The 19,037-nt window shown below is 50.9% G+C and overlaps 1 long non-coding RNA gene and 1 pseudogene across 1 annotated transcript; both read left to right on the top strand.

Moving 5' to 3' along the window:
* LOC136472326 ((E)-beta-caryophyllene synthase-like) overlaps positions 1 to 19,037 on the top strand; it is a 69,094-nt pseudogene that overhangs the window by 26,527 nt on the left and 23,530 nt on the right.
* On the top strand, positions 1,046 to 11,028 carry LOC136472327 (uncharacterized). Its single transcript, XR_010762315.1, has 3 exons — positions 1,046 to 1,184; positions 1,405 to 1,539; positions 10,930 to 11,028. It is a non-coding gene; the product is annotated as an uncharacterized lncRNA (long non-coding RNA).

The following is a 19,037-nucleotide window of genomic DNA, read 5'->3' as shown; positions in this document are numbered from 1 at the left end:
ACTAAATTCCATTATTCCATCCAACTACAGTTCAAATTTGAAATATTCGAAAAAAATCAACGAAAAGAAATAAATTAGGGAAATATATCAAAAAAGTCAAAATTGGCCCAAATTTTAAAATTGAGTTTTCAATAATGTATTATAGCACCACAAAAAAACTAGGTTCAAAAAACCAAAAAAAAAATCTTTGCCGAGGGCCTAGCCTGGCCCTCGGCAAAGGGGATCTTTGCCGAGGGCCTCGCCAATGGCCCTCGGCAAAGAAAATTAAAAAAAATAAAAAATCTTTGCCGAGGGCCCTGGATCTGGGCCCTCGGCAAAGGGCCCAACCCTAAATCGGCTAGCGGCTTGGCCCAAAATCCCCGCCCACATTTCATACGCCGCTGCTGTGAGCCGCCGCCGCCCCGCGCGCCTGGCCGCCCCACGTGGCCCGCCGCCGCTGCGCGCACCACCGCCGCGCCCCCGGCCGCCCCGCGTGGCCCACCGCAGCGCGCCCCGCCGCCCCACCACCGCGCCGCCCCTGCGCGCCGCTCCAGCGTCGCCCCACCGACGCCGCCCCACCGCCCCAGAGCCACCCTGGGGGCGCGCCCTGCCTCCCCTCCCCATCTCGGTCGAGCAAGGGGAGCTCGGCTGCCCCGGTCGGCCCTCCGGCGGCCCCCCGCGCCGGCCTTCCCCCCCCCCCCCCCCCCCCCCCCCGCGCCGGCCTTCCCACCGCCCCGGCCGGCCCTCCGGCGGCCCCCCGTGCCGGCCTCCCCGCGCTGGCCTTCCCGCCGCCCTGGCCGGCCCTCCGGCGGCCCCCTGCACCGTCCTTCCCACCCCCACGCTGGCCTCCCCGCCCCGACACCAGCCCCCAGGCCACCCCCGTCGCCGGCTGCTGTTGGAAGGGAGGAGGCAGAGGGTGAAGTAGGAGGAAGAAGAGAATGAGAAGAGGAGAAGGAGGAAGGGGAAGAGAAGGAGAAGAAGAGGAGAAGGAGGAAGGGGAAGAGAGGGAGAAGAAGAGGAAAAGGAGAGAAGAAGGAGAAGAAGGGGAAGAAGGAGAGGAGGAGGAGGAGAAAGAGAAGAAGGGAAGAGGAGAAGCGGAGAAGAGAGAAGGGAAGAGGGGGAGAGGAGTACTCCGACGCCGCTCGACCTCGCCGGAGAAGAAAGTGACCCCCGCACCGCGACGCCCGACTCCACCGCAACCCTAGGTAAAACTCTTGTTGTCGGCCTTCGTGCCGTATGTGGTTGTGTGGGCCTTCGTGCCATAAATTGATATGAGGGCCTTCGTGCCGTTGTGGTTGTCGGCCTTCGTGCCGTTGTGAATGTTGGCCATCCTGTCATTTTTTTGCAGGTTTTGGAAACCTCCCCGTGCAGGGGAGGTGCTGCCAAAATTTTGAACAAACAATAACCTATTGCCTTTTTATGCAGGAGAAGAGCACGTCGGAGGGGACCCGGAGGACCCCGATCGTCTTCGTCGGCGTCGCGGTTCTGCCTGCACTGCGTTGCCTCGCCACTGCGTCAACTCGCCACTGCCCCGCTAGCCTGACTTCACTGACACCCTAGGTATAAATAACCTCTTTTTCCGCATGTCTGTCATAGCCCGCGCGTAACCTAGTTAGGCGTCTCCCGTCCGAAAGAGATACGGTCGTAGGTATGTGGATCTTTGCAAATCTACGACCGTATCTGTTTTGGATTGTCCACGTTTTTTGGACAGCCCACGGATGCGTAGATGGGTTAGTTTCCATGGTCCGCTCCGGTCCGAGACGGAGTTTCGGCATCACCTCCCTGTTGTTCTCCGGATACACACTCTCCCTTGCAGGACGTGTATCGGGAGAACAGCGGGGAGGTGCTGCTGAAATTCTGTCTCCGAGAGGAGCGGAGCCTGGAAACTGACCTCATCTACGCATCCGCGGGTGGGATTAGGACCTATCCTCACCTATTAGACATTAGGAACACCATGTAGATGCAATTGATGGTCACAATACTCTATGATGTAAATGTTAAATGATGGAGGACCGTCAGTGGATGTACACTGGCTGAAGAAGCGGGAGTGACTACGACTATGAATGGGTGAAGGGGACAGATCGTTTCTTGAAACATGCATTTGGCCCAGGAGCAGGAGGACATTCTCTAGTTTGGTGTCCCTGCAGCAAATGTGACAACAGGAGAAAGGTAGACGAGAAGACCATGGGTAGACATCTTGTGTTCAATGGTTATACGCCTAGCTACCAGCAGTGGATCTACCATGGTGAAGCAGATCGTATAAGAGCGGAGGTGGTGAGAGCACACCTCGAGACTTTTGATGATGATGCTGGGGTAGCAGACATGCTAGATGATGCCCACCAAGCTCACTTCGCTGAACGACGTGAGAAGGAGGAGATGGAGGAATCCGCAAAGGACTTCTACAAAATGTTGCACTCGGCACAGAAACTGCTTCACAAGCGTACAATGATTTCTCAGCTGGATGCGGTTGGACGCTGTCGATGTTTTACCACCGGCAACCCGTCACGGGGTACCCGGGACGGTGATTTGTTCGGAGGGGTATCGGTGTTTGCTGGAACTCGGTAGTAAACGCAGGGAGACAACGATTTATACTGGTTCGGTACACCGGAAAATCACGGCACCCTACGTCCAGTGTGGGGTGGATAGTATATTGCACCCTGCGCTATTTGTTGTGGTTGTGAGTTCTGTTGGTTATGTCTGTCGCTGCCGATCTAGGGACCCCTGCCCTCCTTTATATAGTCTAGGAGAGGCGGGAGTCCTAGTCGGTTACAAAGTAGAGATCCTAGTAGGATTATGTGTAACTAGTTCTAGTAGGATTACATGTAGGGAATCCTAGTTGGACTAGGTCTTCTTCTCTCTTCTCCATGGGAAACCCCATGGGTCCCGTATCAACAAGCCCCCGAGCATCTCATGGATGAGCTTCGGAAGCCTTCTTGTTCTTCTTGGTCTTCGTTGAGTTGTTGTAAATCCGTTCGAGGTTCTTCTTGAAGTGAAACCTTGAGATGGTCTTCTTTGTCTTTTCTTCAGCTGATGTGCACTTTTGGATAAAACTGCACTCAGTGAGTGTAGCCCCCGAGCCTCTTGCTTGTTGGGACAAGAAGCCAGAGGGTCCCTTTAGTCTTCTTGGTTGCTCCGAGTTCTTTTTCGGTGGGTGCAATTTTTCGTAAAAATTGCACTCACTGAGTGTAGCCCCCGAGCCTCTTGCTTTTGCTTGCAAAAGTTGGAGGGTCCAGATTCTTGTCTTCAAAAAATTTTTGGGGTTATATATCCCGCAGCCCCCGAGCCTTCTCCGAGTACTTTTCTTTAGAATAGAAATCGGATGAAGGGTCTTGATGTGTTGTCTTTGTTGTAGTCTTGAGTACTTGTATTCTTGGTCTTTCATCCTTGAATTCGAGCCCCCGAGCGTAGTTGAAGCGAATGCCGAGCCCCCGAGCTTAGTGTTTGACTAAGCCGTGATGCTCTTCCGAGTTGTTTTTATTCATCCAGGTCATTTCTAGACTTCTCTGGTTCTTGATGTACCTCTTCCAGGTTGTTTGCACTTCGTCTAGGTTCTTTCTGAACTTGTATGTACCTTATCCGGGTTGTTTTCTGATTTGACTAAGTCGTGATGCTCTTCCGAGTTGTTCTTATTCATCCAGGTCGTTTTCTAGACTTCTCTGGTTCTTGATGTACCTCTTCCAGGTTGTTTGCACTTCGTCCAGGTTCTTTCTGAACTTGTATGTACCTTATCCGGGTTATTTTCTGATCAATCCGGGTTCTTCCTGAATTTGTCTTGGTACTTGCAGCACCTCTTCGGGGTTGTTTTATGATCGATCCGGGTTCTTTCTGGATTTGTCTTGGTACTTGCCGTACCTTGTCGGGGTTCTTTTTTGATCAATCCGGGTTCTTTCTGAGCTTGTCTTGGTTCTTGCCGTACCTCATCGACGTTCTTTTTTGATCAAACCAGGTTGTTTCTAGACTTCTCTGAGTAAAATAGCTCTCAAGAGCGTGTTTTTCTTGATCTCATGGTATAGATGTAGCTCCCTTGGTTCGTGGCCGCGTTGTTGATCGCCGCAGCCGAGTTGCTGGGTATTTCGGACGAGTAGTTGGATACCACGTCCGAGCAGTTGGCTGTAGACACGTCGAGCATCCGGAATTCGTCACCGACTAGTTTGTTGGTTCTGAGTAGTAGTCGAGGTAGTCATTGAGCATCGTGGCGGAGTCGGTGGGTTGTTGTAGTGGTAGCCGGAATCCGTCGTCGTTGTGGAGTACTCGGAGAGTGTTGCGCTATTACCGGGTTGTCGTAGTGGCCTGCTTGCTTCCAGTCGGATGGCTTGCTTGTTGGCCAGCTAGAACAGCTTGTCGACAGGAATGTACGTATCATGTACGAGCCTTGATATGTATGTGCGTGCACATACATAAATAGTGCACAAACGCCTTGGCCTTGCCTGCTTCTTTGGTCGTTCGTCTTGCTTCATGGTCAGTCCTCCGTATCCGAGTTGATCTTGATTTTGTACCGTTCATGCTGAGGTCTTCGTATCCGAGTTCATCTTAACTTTTTGCGTTCGTGCAGACTCGGTGTACTTTTGTCTAGCCTGCAGCTTTGGGTTTTCTTGTGTGCCTTCCTCTTTTTGGCTTGGCTTCCGTATCCGAGTTGTTATGTAGATCGCGTGTTCTTCTTGCTTAAATCGTATCCGAGTACTCAGACTCCTCGGCCGAGTAGTCAGTCTTGGCTTGCTTGTTATCTGTCTTGATGCACGGTTGGACATCTCGTGTGTTCAAAGTAGTCGGACATTCGAACGGACAGGTTGCTATCTTTGGTCTCGGACGACTTGCTGCTCGTGGCTTGGTTCTGATTTGGCTTTGATATTTCGGAGTTGTAGATGTGATGACAGCCTATATATGACTTGACGTGTGCTTGCACCTTGTTGGATCGTTCGTGTCCCATCATGATTTATGTGTCCAGTAAATTGATGGCTTCCTCATTTGCATGCATGCAGATCCGTATGTGCATGTGTATTCAGTGTATATATGCATATATCTTAATCTTTTGCTCGCTATTGCTTCCTGGACGTCATATGTGCATGTCGTGGTTGTACTCTGCCCTGTAAACAACTCTGTGCGTTATCCTGACGAAATCCCTCGATTTGTCGAGTACTTTTCTTTTCTTCCTCTTTTGTGATCCGTCGAGTGCTTTGTCTGCGCTATGACTTGTTAGATGTAGATCTTTGTGTTGACAACCTTTCGCCTGCGCTATGTAAAACGACTCGGCATAGAATGTTGCCTTGACAAACTTCGGCATCCGAGTGCTTTCTTGAGTGGCGCTTGTGCTTTTCTGAGGAAAAAGTATTCCTATCTGGATGTAGCCCCCGAGCCTCTTGCTTTTCGGAACGAAGAGCTGGAGGGTCTTTTTAAGCTTAATTTCGGTCGACTAGTTTTAGGTGTTAGCTTTTAGCTACCCTCATCGGCGGGTTTAAGCGTCTTTTCAGCTATTTTGCTCTCGGCCGGGATGCTCAGGCATGTTTTCAGCCATTTTGCTTTTTGTTTCGGGTGTTAGCTTTTAGCTACCCTCATCGGCGGGCTCAAGCGTCTTTTCAGCTATTTTGCTCTCGGCCGGGATGCTCAGGCATGTTTTCAGCCATTTTGCTTTTTGTTTCGGGTGTTAGCTTTTAGCTACCCTCATCGGCGGGCTCAAGCGTCTTTTCAGCTATTTTGCTCTCGGCCGGGATGCTCAGGCATGTTTTTAGCCATTTTGCTTTTTGTTTCGGGTGTTAGCTTTCAGCTACCCTCATCGGCGGGCTCAAGCGTCTTTTCAGCTATTTTGCTCTCAGCCGGGATGCTCAGGCATGTTTTCAGCCATTTTGCTTTTTGTTTCGGGTGTTGGCTTTTAGCTACCCTCATCGGCGGGCTCAAGCGTCTTTTCAGCTATTTTGCTCTCGGCCGGGATGCTCAGGCATGTTTTCAGCCATTTTGCTTTTTGTTTCGGGTGTTAGCTTTTAGCTACCCTCATCGGCGGGCTCAAGCGTCTTTTCAGCTATTTTGCTCTCGGCCGGGATGCTCAGGCATGTTTTCAGCCATTTTGCTTTTTGTTTCAGGTGTTAGCTTTTAGCTACCCTCATGGGTCGACAACTTGCTTGATGTAGTCGAACAGCATGATGAAGTCGTCGGACAGCTCGTCCGAGTTGTTTGCTGATGAGTTTAACCAGACGAGTGACTGTCATGTCGAGTACTCGAAACAACTCAGAACGTGTTGCCGGGTTCCCAGAATTTGGTTGCTTGCTCGTGACTTGTCGGCTTGCTGTAGGTGGTCTTCTCTTTATTGACCGTGTAGCTTGTATTTCTTGACCTTCTCTCGTATGAGCATGTCGTATGTATAAATCAATGCACAAACACCTTTGGCTTTGCTTGCTTGCTTCCTTTGTTAGCTTCTTGCATGTCCGTGATGTATTCGTATACGAAGTTGTAGCAGTACAATTTGTTTCTGGATCAGAGTCATCGGACGGATCGCTCGCTTCAGGCTTGGACTACTTCCGCGCTTGATGTAGTCGAGTTCTTTTGGTACGACGTCGTAACCTGATATTCCTCTGTTCTACACTGATTCGGTACTTGTCTTGGATAGAATTGGCTCTGGACTTGTACGAACTTCTGTTGCTTGTTCGAGTAGGAGTAGGACTTGTTTCTGGGTTGGACTTGAATCCGCGTGAAGATGAGTTGTATATGTGCATGTCGTATGGATGGTGACGTGTGATGTAATTCCTTTGGTAGAATACTTGCTTGTCGTGTGGTGCTTTCTTGCTTGCATGCTTCCTTCCTTCTCTTGCTCGTGGCTTCAAAGCAATTTGAAACGTATACGTATACGCAGTTGTATACGGTCTTGGACTCTTGGTGGTCGTATCCGAGTGCGGCTCAAAAACTATTTCCATAATTGACGCTTGCTAATCCCTTTTGGTTTGTACGGTGACTTGGTTGACTTTTGTAGGAAATCCTTGTTTCTGCGTGTTGCAAGCTTGCTGTTCGTAGCCTTACAGTGCTTGCGTTCCTTGACAGGTTCCCGTGCGGGTGCCACATCTATCTGTGGTCGTTGAGGCCGAGAACCCTACATCTAGTGTTGATCGGAGTAGGACCGGTCGACTTTCTTCTTCGAACGATGGTGATGATGAGTGTGAACATGGCGAGTTGTTGACAAGATCGACTAGAGCTGCGGCGAGTTGTCGATGGGAGCCGACGAAAGTCGCGGCATGTCTTGATCTTAAGGTCCACCGAGCTCTCGAACGCAAAGCGCCGAGAACCCCTACCTGGCGCGCCAGCTGTCGATGTTTTACCACCGGCAACCCGTCACGGGGTACCCGGGACGGTGATTTGTTCAGAGGGGTATCGGTGTTTGCTGGAACTCGGTAGTAAACGCAGGGAGACAACGATTTATACTGGTTCGGTACACCAGAAAATCACGGTGCCCTACGTCCAGTGTGGGGTGGATAGTATATTGCGCCCTGCGCTATTTGTTGTGGTTGTGAGTTCTGTTGGTTATGTCTGTCGCTGCCGATCTAGGGACCCCTGCCCTCCTTTATATAGTCTAGGAGAGGCGGGAGTCCTAGTCGGTTACAAAGTAGAGATCCTAGTAGGATTATGTGTAACTAGTTCTAGTAAGATTACATGTAGGGAATCCTAGTTGGACTAGGTCTTCTTCTCTCTTCTCCGTGGGAAACCCCATGGGTCCCGTATCGACAGACGCGTAATGGGGTTGAAGGCCGAGTTAAACCTGAGTCGAGAAGGCTTCGATAAGATGTTGGCCGTGTTTGGCACCATGCTACCGGAGAAGCACACTTTGCCGACGAACTTGTACGAGGCAGAGAAACTCCTTCGTATGCTTAAGATGCCATATGACAAGATACATGTTTGTCCGAAGGGGTGCATCCTATTTAGGAAAGAACACAAGGACGCAAATTACTATCCGAAGTGTAAATCCTCTAGGTACCTAGAGGTAGACTCTGGTGATGGTCAGAAAAAGCAGCTTCTGATCCCGGCGAGAGTGCTATGGCACCTTCCTTTCCTGCCGAGGATCCAACAACTATTCATGATCGAGGAATCCGTGAAACAGATGACATGGCACAAAGATGGCAAATGGTACAATCCTGGGAAGATGGTACATCCGTCTGATGCTGAAGCATGGACGTACTTCAATGACAAACATCATGACAAAGCAGCTGAGGCCCATAATGTACATGTCACGCTGGCAACAGATGGGTTCAATCCTTATGGAATGATGGCTGCCCCATACACATGCTGGCCCGTTTTTGTTATCCCCCTCAATCTCCCTCCCGGCATCTCCTTTCAACGGCATAACGTATTCTTGTCGTTGATAATTCCTGGACACCCGGGGAGTAATATGGGTGTGTTCATGGAGCCTGTGATTGATGAATTGATCCATCCTTGGGAGAAGGGGGTATGGACATATGACTGAGCTACAAAGACAAGCTTCAAAATGCACGTTTGGTACCACTACTCCCTGCATGACTTCCTAGCATATGGGTTATTTGCCGCCTGGTGTGTTCACGGGAAGTTCCCATGCCCAATATGCAAGGAAGTTGTGAGGTTCATTTGGTTGAAGAAGGGTGGCAAGTATTCGTCGTTCGACCAGCATTGTCGGTTCCTCCCTCTAGACCATGAATTCAGAGAAGACATCAAGAGCTTTACGAAAGGTGTCAAAGTGATAGACCCTAAACCGCACTTGAGGACTGGTGCCGAGGTTCGTACTCAGATAAATGCTCTCGTGCCCAATGAAGAAGGTGGTTTTGTGGGATATGGTGAGGAACATATGTGGACTCATAAGTCCGGCTTGACGAGGCTCCCCTATTTCGATGACCTTCTTCTGCCACATAATATTGATGTAATGCACACTGAAAAGAATATCGCCGAGGCACTTTGGGGAACTCTCATGGACACTAACAAGTCTAAGGACAACGTTAAGGCTAGAGTGGACCTAGCGATGTTGTGCGATAGACCGAATCAAGCGATGCAGCCTCCTAGTGGCCAAAACAAGAACTGGAAAAGGCCTAAGGTCAATTTCATCTTGCAAATCGATCAAAGGAGGGAAGTACTAAAATGAATCCAAACGTTAATGTTCCCAGATGGATATGCAGCGAATCTTAGCAGGGGAGTGAACTTAGGCACTCTGTGAGCCAACGAGGTGAAGAGTCATGACTACCACATATGGATTGAGCGGCTTCTTCTGGCGATGGTCCGAGGCTATGTCCCTGAGCATGTTTGGCTAGTGCTGACAGAGTTGAGCTTTTTCTTCCGCCAGCTTTGTGCCAAGGAGATATCTCGGACCGTCGCTCAGGACTTGGAAAAGCGGCACCTGTGTTGCTCTGTAAGCTGGAGAAGATCTTGCCACCCGGCTTCTTCTTGCCGATGCAGCATCTGATTGTGCACCTCCCGTCCGAGGCACGTTTGGGGGGGCCCGTGTAGGCCCGTTGGTGCTATCCAATTGAGAGATGTCTAAAGACTCTTCGCAAAAAATGTACAAATAAAGCCAGAATTGAGGCTTCCATTGCAGAGGCATGCCTTCGGGAGGAGGTGGCAAACTTCACAACGCAATACTACAAGCCGAACCTTCTTAGCAATCATAATCCACTCCCTCGTTACAATGCTGGCGAAAATGAATCGACCCTCAGCCTTTTCCAAGGCCAACTCGGCAGTGCAAGTGGATCAACCCCGAAGCTATTGGGAAATGAAGAGTGGCGCAGTATCATGCTATATGTGTTGAATAACCTTACCGAGGTGCAGCCGTACATCAAGTAAGTTCACAATGAACTTGTTTCAATACGCCGTCACTATTCTACATCCAACCCCATTGATTCTCGTTCGGACAGGGAATTTGTTCGTGAATTCTGGCATCAATCAAGGGATCCTACCTCGCATGAACAAGACACCCTTGTTTCGTGGGGTGCAGGAGCGGGAAGGCCTGATTTCATTTCTTGGTTCAAACAAAAGGTAATGTCCAATTTAGCTCGTACGTTCGATCGTCCAAGGTGATCGTACGTTTGATTAATATAATGATCTATCATGCTTCACCTTGTAGGCCTAGACCGGTTCATCCATGAGTGACGAGTTGAAATAGGTTGCAAACGGTTGTGACGTTAGGGTGAAGTCATTTACCGGCTATGACGTGAATGGATATCGCTTCCACACAACAAGTTACGAGCAGATTCAGCCCAAACGAAAAACCACAAATAGCGGAGTTTGTACACCCGGCACTGATGGCCTCGACTATCATGGTATAGTTGAGGAAATCTATGAACTCTCATTTCATGGAGACAAACCTCTTAAACCTATCATGTTCAAATGCCACTGGTTTAATCCTCGATCAACGAGACGAACCCCTCATCTTGGGCTAGTCGAGATTCGAGAAGATTCCATCTATCCTGGAAAAGATGTCTACATTGTGGCTCAACAGGCCGTGCAGGTGTATTATACTCGATACGCCAACAAAGACAAAGAGGATCTTAAGGGTTGGGCTATTGAGCACCAGGTATCTCCACATGGTAAACTACCTGCCCCAAACGATGATGATTACAACTTCAATGCAAACACATATGATGGACAGTTCTATCAAGAAGATGGGCTACCAGGCACGTTTGAGATAGTCTTACCCGAAGCAATCAAAATGGAAGTAGACAACGAAATGGTTGGTGGCAAGGTAGATGGAGATGTGGTGGTAAATGCCAAGGACATAGCAATGCTTGAGCGATTACTTCTAGGCAATGACTACGATGACAACATAGAACCTTTGGATAGTGTTGCCCATTTGGACAATTTTGACAGTGATGATGAGACCTATGATCCCAATCATGAAGATTATTCCTAATACATGAAATACTATGTTTTTTTTAATTTGTGTTTTGTTTATATATTTTGAATCTATTTCTAATATATGTACTAATTAGTCTTGTTCATTCTTTGTGATTACAGGTGATTGAACAAAGATGGCGAGCAGACGTCCACGCCGTGACACGCCCTCGGTTTACGGGAGAGACCGCCCTCTCCTTCGAGGTGAGGGGTCATCGTCCGGGGCAGTGTCCGTAGGAGGTGACGAGAGGAGGACCAGGGGCAGTAGCCGCAGGAGGCAGCGGTCTCCTCCCTCGCCACGTGATGAGGTGCTGGAGGAGGAGCACGTGACGGCCATGGCCACGTCCTCGTCGGAGGATGAGAGGGGTCAGCAGATGGGCAAGGGAGGCGAGGCACTCGAGGGCGAGGGGGGCGAGGGGCTCGAGGGCGAGGGAGGGGGTACCGCTACCCGGACTCCCTACGAGCGAGGTCCCGCGAGCCTCCCTCTGGTTCCACTTCCTCACAACCGCCCAGTGATTCGGCCTATGGCAAAGAGGTAAGTAACTATAGATGTTATCACAACTACTTCATAAGATATGTTGGAAATCATAAGAGAAACTGATAAATTTTCTTAATCACTTGTGCAGGGCCTAGTTGGTTTTGTCAGGTACTCCAGCACGCACCCCCGCAAGCATCCTTGGTGTTTTGTGTAGGAAATGGTACCCCGGCATTGTGCAACTGTCCGAAGAGCCGGTGGTGTGGGAGCCGGCCTCCAACTGGGATAGGTACACGCTGGTCACGGATGACACTTACCGCAACAAGCAGGAGCGGGTATTGGTGGAGTTTTGGGTAAGTTTCTCTCGCACAACATTGCTTAATACATCTCATTCATTGGTTAAATGTTTTATTGAAATAATGAATGGATACATCGGTTTTGTATGCAGAAATTTTTCAAGGCCGAAGAAGGACTTGAGGCCCAGGCGGATCGGGTGGCTGCCGCAGCTTGTAGGAAGTACATCACCGAGATGCACCACCATGGGCGCGTCCAAACCCACATAGACTACTACAGGTCGGTACTTAAGCAGTCCCTCCCCAAGCCTCAAGCAAGACTGATTACGCTGACCCGGGACCAGTACCTTGAGGTAGGCGAATAACATTCATAATGATTCGTTTTGATATTAAGTAGGTTCAATTTCATCTTCTTATATGTCAAATACTCGATGACTTGTAGGTGATTCCCTGGTGGTGCCGATCGTATCTGTGCAGTTTTTAGCTCCTCCACCTCCTACTCCTGCAGCTACTCCTGTAAGTATGAAAGTTCACTTTTCGCTTGTGCTTTGCATGTATGTCGGCCTTTGTGCCGTTGTGGATGTCGGTGTTCATGCCGTTGTGGATGTCGGCGTTCGTGCCGTTGTGGATGTCGGCGTTCGTGCCGTTGTTTCTTGCAGGTTTTGGAAACCTCCCCGTGTAGGGGAGGTGCTGCCAAAATTTTCAATTGAGTCTAATCTTTTTGTATTCCTAGATTACTAGATGCAATCTCTAAGTTCCAAAACTGTTTTCACGGATTACTCACACATGCAATCTCTGCTCCTTTGTGCAGCCTCCGTCCACGGGTTCCAATCATCCCAGTAGTGCATTACCGGTTAATCCCGCCTTTCCTTCACCACCGTCTCATAGGCTACCTTGATGAGGACTAGTGCTAGGTGATGTGGTTGGACTTTATTGTAATATTTGTGGTTTATGGTTCTGACTTGTGCTTGGATTTCATGAACTTGTCGTAATAAACATGTGAATGATGATGAACATGTGACTTGTCGTTGTAATATATTGTGATTTGTGGTTCACAATTATGGTTGTGATATATTGTGAGAAAATGGGTTCTGTGTGATATATATATATATATATGTGATGGTTGATATATATATATATATATTTATATATATGAAATGCTTGTGTCGATGGAATGCAAAAAACAAAAAAAATTTAAATTTCTGCCTCTTTGCCGAGGGCAATGACCAAGGCCCTCGGCAAAGAAGGGTCCTTTGCTGAGGACCGTCCCATTGCCCTCGGCAAAGATTAATTGGAAAAATTTTGGAACATTTCTTTGCCGAGGGCCATGGTTGGAGGCCCTCGGCAAAGACTTTTAAAAAAAAATTCTTTGTCGAGGGCCTACGGGGAAGCCCTCGGCAAAGATTTTTCAAAAAAAAAGAATAATTCTTTGCCGAGGGACGTCCCATTGCCCTCGGCAAAGATTTTTTGGAAAAATTCTGCAACATTTCTTTGCCGAGGGCCATGGTTGGAGGCCCGAAGGCAAAGATTTTTCAAAAAAAAGAATAATTCTTTGCCGAGGGCCCCCAGAGACGGCCCTCGGCAAAGACTCCGTCCCAGGCGCTGGCGTCGTGACGGCTGCTTTTCTTTGCCGAGTGTCGGTCCAGCCCTTGGCAAAGGCTTTGCCGAGTGCCCGATAAAGGGCCCTCGGCAAAGACCCTCTTCGCCAACTCAAAATTCCCCGAGAGCTCTTTGCCGAGGGCCGCCCTCGGCAAAGCCTTTGCCGAGGGTTAATGGGCCTTTGCCGAGGGCCTCAGGCCCTCGGCAAACAGGCCATCTCCAGTAGTGATGTTATATTCAAAACTGATGAAAGATAATGATGATTCGGTAGTTCATATATAACTAAGGAGATCATAAGCCATAGTGACCATCTTCGGATCAAAGTGTAACCATAGAGGACTCTCTATAGATGATTCGGTAGTATTTGGTGGATACACGATCTCGAACGCCGGCTACCGCCGTGTCCGCCACCATCGTCACCCTCAAGCACGGTCTGATCCAGTGATCATGTTCGAGTTCTCTTCCTCTCGCTCAATGGTACATGACCTGGACTGCCTTCCGTTCTGGGCCGCACAGGGTCCCTCTCTACTTAGCCCACTCTGGCCCAGCTAGTCTAACATTCGCCTTCTTCTATCTTGGAGGCCCAGCACGCCTTCCCACCTGAATGTTCCCATGTTCAGTTTCTTCAGTCATTGGCTCCCCTTCTTCAGCAACAGCGTCTTCAGTATTTTCTGGTGCCATCTCCACAGTTCGGTCTTCAGTGGTGACACAAAGTCACAATGGCAATAAAATTCAAGATGTTGACTATTCATAGAAATTTGGTTTAAGTAACAACTCAACACAATAGCATAGTAATAGGGTGCACATACCATCTATATAATGGGCTCGCTCTCCTGGACTTAGAACATGCACCTCATGTTTTTGATCAGTAGGTTGTTCCTCTTCCTCATCTTCTGACTCACTAAGCCATCTGCCCCATCCATAATAGGAGGGTCACCTTGGGCCAGTCCTTCTAGCTGCATTAAGTGGCAATACAGCTTCACGAGCAGGTGGTTCAATGAACATAGGATCTTCCACTTCCTCATATGCTGACTTAGTCTCTGCTGGTACCTACAAATGTACAAAACTTATTGAATTGAGCCCACTGGCAATTTCACAACATGAATATGCATCATCAATGTTGAGACTGGCGGTCTCAGACAGTGGGGAATTGGTAGGGGCCTCCGCCCGATGAGTGCGGTAATCGGGCAGAGGCTTTGGATGGGTTGGCATGGTGAGTGGGCGTGTAAGGGAGTGACATGCAATGCAGTGGTTTCATTAATACATTCACCAACCTATGGTACTGTTACAAGTGTTCCCTATTTATAGGGCTCAACTACCACTTTTACAGAGTTTACAATAGTACCCTTCAACTACTACAGTACATTCTCGGAATATCCCACTACTCGCCTTTCTTCTCGGGGGTAATCTTGTCTTGCCGCCCTCAGGTACTGGGCCTGCGCGATCAGCCGGCCCATCAGGCCTCAGGATCCGGTGATGGGCCTTTGGGCCTCCGCCGTCGGTCTCCGCCCCATCAGGCCTCAGGATTCGGTGAAGGGCCTTTAGGCCTCCGCCATCGGTCTCTGCCCCTGGGACGCCGAGGCCGCAGACCCCCGACGCCTAGTATTGCTGTCCTCCTGCTTGGGTCTCTGCCCCTACGAGCGGAGGCCGAACCGGCGCGCCCGCGCCGTCCACGAGCGCCTTCCTCTGGTTACCTGCACACACACACGTAGGTAACGTTGGCACTTGATTAGCCTTGCAGCGGGGTGGCCTCCGCGCCCTTCGCCCGAAGACGCCTACGAGCTAACCAGGCGAAGGCTGTGCCAAGGTCACCGGTGGTGTCCTGTAAGCAGTCTGAGAAACCGTCATCTTTCTGGGTCTGGAGGCGTGGTAGCTGGGCCTTTACTGAGGGAGTTGGTCGGAGATGTCTCTGCGAATTGTTGGTCGCGTAGGTCTCCGCCACTCTCGGAGGTTGTGTTACAACAGTTCCCCCCTTTTGAGACCACGGTCCGCCCGAGCGTGTCGTGAGCTCAAAAATGCCCTAAGCAAGGACGTCCGCGGGGGCGGAGACTGCGCTTAGTCATGTCTCCGACCGATCCCCACAGGTTCCCCCCTGGCCTACTCTGGCGTGGCCGCTGGTCTTGTCATAGTAGCCGTTAGGCTGCAAAACTAGCCGTTGTCCTACGCTGTGGCCGTTTACGCTGTATTGCTTTCCGTTGTATACCTTGCGACTTCTTCGGAGATGACCGTTGGGCGGCAGGCGAATTCTTCGGAGATGACCATTGTACGGTAGGAGCTGAACCGCCCGCCCGTGGCCTATATAAAGGCGGGGTTGGTGGCGGGGTCCCCCCCCTCCCCCCCCCCCCCGCATTGCTCATTCGCCTTCCTTGCCTCTGAGAAATCGGTCTCTGTTCTCTTCGCTTTCACCTGAGCTGCCTTCGCGCGTTTCGTCTTTCCGCTTGCGTCTTCTGCCTAGGCTGCCGCCACGGTGGCTTTCTTTTTTGCCTCCGCCCATACTCGCCGGCCCGCATTCTTTGGACCCTATCGCCACCTTCTCGGCATTAGGGCCACCGGCTGGAGTGCGCGCTTTGAGGAGTGCATGCTTGCCTCCGCCTCCATGTTGGAATTTGAAAAGCTAGTGGAGGAGGATTTGGGGAGTGTCTCCGCGTCCATCGGAGACTTGATCGCTGCAGAATCCAGAGACATGGCGATAAAGTCATGGGATTTCGGCCCCTCCTCCATTACTGAAGAGGCGGTCGCGGAGATGTTGAAGGAATCGTATTTTCCTTCTTCGAGGGTAAAAATCCCTCCACCTGGCCAGACTATTCTGGAATCGGAGGAGGGATATGCGGTGGTGTTTTGGGACTTCTTCACCTGCGGCCTCCGCCTTCCTTACATCCCCTTCCTCCACCGGGTGTTGGAGACCTTCAATGTCTAGCTCCATCATCTGACTCCTACTGCCTTCCTCACGCTCAGCAAATTCTCCTGGGCGTGTGTTTCTTATGGCGCCGAGCCAGATGTGGACACCTTCTGCGCTTACTACGAGCTGCAGAAGCAGCCGAAGAAGAAGAAGGAGATGCGGGAGGGCAAGGAGGTGGAGGTGATCTACCAGTATGGTAGTTGCACCTTCATGTCAAAGAGGAACCAAGGCGTAGACCGCCTGGAGATTTCTTTTTGCTAGAAAGGCAAATGGGATCATGGCTGGCTTGGGGAGTGGTTTTACGTGAAGACCTATGGGGTCCGTAGCACCACCGAGGATGGTGCGGAGGTCACAGAGTATCCGTTGTCCTCAAGAATGGAGGTGATGGCGCCGCATACGCGCGTGGAACCGCCGGAGGAGGTGTCACCGGCAAGGGAGGCTTGTGATCGGGCCTTTGCGTTGGCGTGCCGCTACTCCGGGGGCCGCGATCTGGTGGAGGAGATTATGGCCTCCAACTATTGGCCCCTGAAAAGAGACAATTCATCCTTTTGGCTTGAAACGGTGGCGGTTCCCGTTTTTGGGCCGGAGGCCGGGATCCCGTTCCCCCGCTTCGGCCAGTCTTTGGGGGAGGGGTGACGGAGGACAGTTTTGTCTCCGAGGTTGAGGAAGCCGCCGTCGGGTTGGTCGGCAGAATTTCCGAGTGTGAGTACACATCCCGGAGAGCCATGGCAGGCACCATGCCGCGGCTCAATCGAGTTTTTGAGGAACTCAGGATCGTGTACTGGGAGCGCGAGGTTCCCGCGGAGGTCCTGGCTTCGATTGACAAGAAGAAGAAGGCCTCCGCAAAGAATGTTACGGCAGAGGCCGAGTCCAAGAAGAGGAAGGGCGCCTCTGTTGCTCGGGCGCCTGTGAAAAAGAAGAAGAGCGTTGCTTTGGTGATCGCGGCGGCCGCGTCTTCGGCCGGTAGTGCTGGCGTTGCCTCCACCGGTAGTGAAGACGTTCAGAGCTCCTTCGTCCCGTCAGTGGACGTGTGGGTCGCGAGCGGCGAGGATCGCGGCTCTCCTGGAGCTCCGGTGTGCCCTGTGAGCGGTGCTGTGAGCAGTGCTGGGCGTCCGAAGGCCAGCGCTGCTCTGGCGTGCTCCTTGCACGGTGCTACGAGTGTCGCCGAACTGTCGGAGGCTAGCGCCGCTGATCCTATGCCTGACATTTTTGGCGGGCTGTATTCAAGTTCTGAAGAGGGCGCAGAGGTTGCCTTGCAGCACGCTCCTTCGTCTCTCGCCGTTGTTGCGCCTTCCTCCGCGCCAGCGGCCGACGTCGGGCAGCTGGAGGCCGTGCTTGCTAAGCAGGTCCCAGTGGCTCAGTCTTCTTCGAGCCCTCCGCCCGCCAGGCCGCTGGCTGAGGAGAGTCGGCCCTTTGGGCCTTCGCCGCATGATATGGTGGAGACTTCTGCCCAAGGGGCTCGGCAGGTGGCCTAGCCTAGGTTTTTTATGAGTAAGTTTGTTTGGCGCACATTTTTGTGTTTACTATCTTTGCCCGGTTTGTTTGTTTATGTATTCTACCAAGTACTAATACCATGTACTTGTTTCTTTGTAGGTGATGTCATGGTTGGACTCCTCACCCCGGAGGAGCAAACGGCCACTGCTAGTGTCAGGTTTGGTCCGAGGCATCCGGGCCGATGGCGCCGGGTCCGAGTGAGTATAGAGTATTTTTATCTTACTCGTCTTTTGGCCTGTTGTTATTGTCTATTTCTGATCGGCCCTCTGACCTAAGTTGTTGTTGTTGTTGTTTTCTTTTTTTGCTATGCAGGCTCCTTCGACACTTCTATCTTAGGTTGGGAAGAGTGCTATCTTGGGGTTCTTGGAGACGTCGGAGGTGGTCTCTGGCAGTTGGTGTATGTATTGTGAGATTTGCTTTTCTCACCTTATGATCTTGTGTTTGTTTGTTCATGTTTGAACAGATCGCTTCAAACAGCGTCTGAGGGACATGGATTTCTTCCAACTTCTTTGTGTTCATCTAGAACACCAGAGCTTGGTGCGTCTCCATGTATGTTCGCCTTTAGACTTGTTTTTGTTTTTATTGCTGATCGCCTTGGTCTTCTTCTTTCTAATCGCAGGGGCATCACACGGCCGTTGTTATGGAAGAGCGCTGCACTCGCAAGGTCTCCGACCGAGATACTGCGATTGAAGTGCTCAAGGCGGAGAACGAGTGCCTGGAAGGTGAAAAAGGGGGTTTGGCCAACTCCCTTGCGGCTCTCCGCCTTTCTCTGGCGGAGAAGGAACAAGAAAAGGAGGCTTTGAGGGCCGATCTCGCCAAGGCCCGGGATGCGGAAGCTTTGTCTACCGAGTAGGCCCGTAGGGCGAACGAGTTGGCCGAGGGTCTCCGGCAAGAGCTGGCCTCTGAGAAGGAATCTGTAGCTGCGGTGGGGGAGCAGCTATCTTTGACAACGAGGCGTTTGGACTCGGTGAAGGGGGTCCTTGCTTCAACCGTTGGCCATTACCGGGCCATCATCGCCGAGTTTGGAGGCGAAACCTCCGCTCCTCCAGAGGAAGATAGCGTCTACGCCCTCGCCTCTTGGCTAAAGCGTCACCTTGTGAAGCTCCCTGGTCTGATCAATGGCTGCACGGACTATGGGGCGTTGGCGGGAGTAGCGAATTACGCCAAGCTTTTGGTGCGCGGTGGGTGTTCGCATACCGAAAGTATTCCAGAGGGAGCGATGTCAGGTCCGGAGGAGCTTGGTGAGACTTCTCTTGGTTTGCGAAAAACCTTGAGAAATTTCATTTTGTACTTTTGGGCTCCATTTGGGAGACATGCTGCCCGGAAACTGGCGGAGGAAAAGAGGGCGAAGGTATTTCTAGTCTTTGTAGCTGCTATTTTTGTCTCCTTGCTTTTTTTGAAGCTACGAAGGCTTTCGTTGCCTGTGCCCCTGATATTCTAGCCTGTGCTATAGGATGCGCAGAAGAGTCTT

This window comes from Miscanthus floridulus, chromosome 8 (genome assembly GCF_019320115.1).
Source record: "Miscanthus floridulus cultivar M001 chromosome 8, ASM1932011v1, whole genome shotgun sequence".
NCBI lineage: Eukaryota > Viridiplantae > Streptophyta > Magnoliopsida > Poales > Poaceae > Miscanthus > Miscanthus floridulus.
The sequence above is the reverse complement of the archived record's forward strand: the minus strand, read 5'-3'. Positions and strand labels throughout refer to the sequence as shown.